Source organism: Henckelia pumila, chromosome 2, assembly GCF_033568475.1.
Source record: "Henckelia pumila isolate YLH828 chromosome 2, ASM3356847v2, whole genome shotgun sequence".
NCBI lineage: Eukaryota > Viridiplantae > Streptophyta > Magnoliopsida > Lamiales > Gesneriaceae > Henckelia > Henckelia pumila.
The window spans coordinates 148,208,591-148,210,777 of NC_133121.1; positions in this window are offsets into that span (position 1 = coordinate 148,208,591).

Below are 2,187 nucleotides of genomic sequence, written 5' to 3' on the forward strand. Positions count from 1 at the left end.
TAGATTATAGTTTATTTGATTTGATTGATTAAATTTTATAAAAAAATGATAAATTATTATTTTGTCTTTTAAACAATAAATAAAATATAAATAATATTATTTATAGGTGTAATATATATAGTAATTTAGATTCAATGATTTGATTGATGTAAAATTAATAATTAATATATGAATAAATAATATGATAAAAAAAACGGTAAATTGGGATTAAATCCCCAAACCCAAACTTGGGTTTGGGGACAGTCCCTTGTCAGGCAAAATACATTTTCAATTCCTGATCCATTTCATTTGTTTGTTTAAGCTCCCTAAATGGACCATTTTACTTATTTATCCTTCAATTGCTCACGTCACCTGCACCATCTCTTTTCTTGTTTTATTCTCCTTTCCATCTTTCATTTCCATATCCCTTCGTCTCCTAGGAATAAAAAGTGGAAGACATTTAATTGGTGTCTGTGAGCTTCTAAATTCTTGGCAGCAAAATTTTCGAAGAGCCTTAAATTGAAACTCTTGAATCCATCTTCGTTTTGTAGGAGTCTACTTCGAAGACCAGAAAATGTTTTTGTTCTACTACGAAGCAACAACATTGAAGAATCTTGAAGCTAGTTTCATTGTGAAAATTGAAAGGTTTGGAACACAAAATCTCAAATTTTATAAATTTTACAAGCTTGTAGCTTTATTATTAGGTACTAATTCGTTTATAAAATTATTGATTAATTGGAGAAAATCCCTATTATTTCACAAAAACTTTTGGCAGAATAATACTTAATTCGATCGATTTTATAGAAAAATAACCATATAGAGAATAAATTAACATACATGTTATATCGTATTGGACTCCTTATATTTTCCTTACTTTTTCTGTGCAGAGTTCTGAATAAGGAATCCACCTCTGCCTCGCACCCGCCTAGTTGTGTGTATATATATATATATATATCTCCAGAAACTTATTCATTCACAAAAAAACACACACAAAAAATCAAATATTAATATTAATGAATTTTTGAATATATATCTGTGTATATATTGAAGGAAGAAGAAGAAGAAGAGCATCAAAAATAAAGAAGAAGCAATAAAAAATGGAAGCACCAACAATATTTACACATGATAGAGATACCATCACATACTTCACACACACACACCTTTTGTTTCATTTCCGAGTCATATTTCTTTTGTGGACAACCTTTTGTGTTGACATATTATGTTGTTACCGTCGAATTTGTATTTTGGACAAATTTTGTTGTTGTGTTTGTGTAATTTTTTTGTGTTACGTATTATGTTTTTTGTGATGGTGTTTGTGTTTTTTTACACATAGTTTTTCGTACAAATGATAACAACATATCGAAGTTGAGACAAAAAAAAAGTACAAATAAAGCGAAATTAGGTATATTTATTTTACATATATGGTACTCAATGAACCCAAATCGGGTATACAACTAATGAACCAAAAAAAATTTTCCAATTATGGCATGCAAATTAGTACCAAAATCGAAGGTCAGCTTCATCCATCAATGTCTCATTAGAACAATGAAAAGAACTACAAGGAGCACATTACCTTCCATCATCCTGCAATAATATCCAGAGTATAATAATGGCATTGTACACTTGTCCTGCAATATGTACTTGATATACATTACCTTCCATCAGAAAGTACTGAAATGTGCTTGGTTTATCACGATCTGTACCTATATTATGCTCATATGTACTTGATATACATGCATTTGTACCACGATCTGCACTTTGAAAATTCATCTGCTCGTGCTTCAGCGGGTAAAAAGTACCGCTCGTGCGCATTATTTTCTGTTCAGATGCTGATTTTTTTATATGGAGAGCTCGATCGGGTAAAAGTTACCGCTCGAGCGCATTGTTCTCAGTTTTGGTCTTCAAACTACCTCATGCAAGCTCAAGCGGGTAAAAATGACACGTTATGTACCTATAATACGCTCATATATACCCGGCTTATATAGAGTTTGTATCTCGCTAAATTATTATGCTTACCTGTGAAATGATATTGTTTACCTTCTATCAAAAAGTAATTAAATGTTCTTGGTTTACCACGATCTGTATCCATATTACGCTCATATGTACTTCATATACATGACTTTGTACCTCGTAAAATTATGATTTTTACTTGTGAAATGACATTATTTACCGTCTATTAGAAAGTACTCATGAAATGTGCTTAGTTTA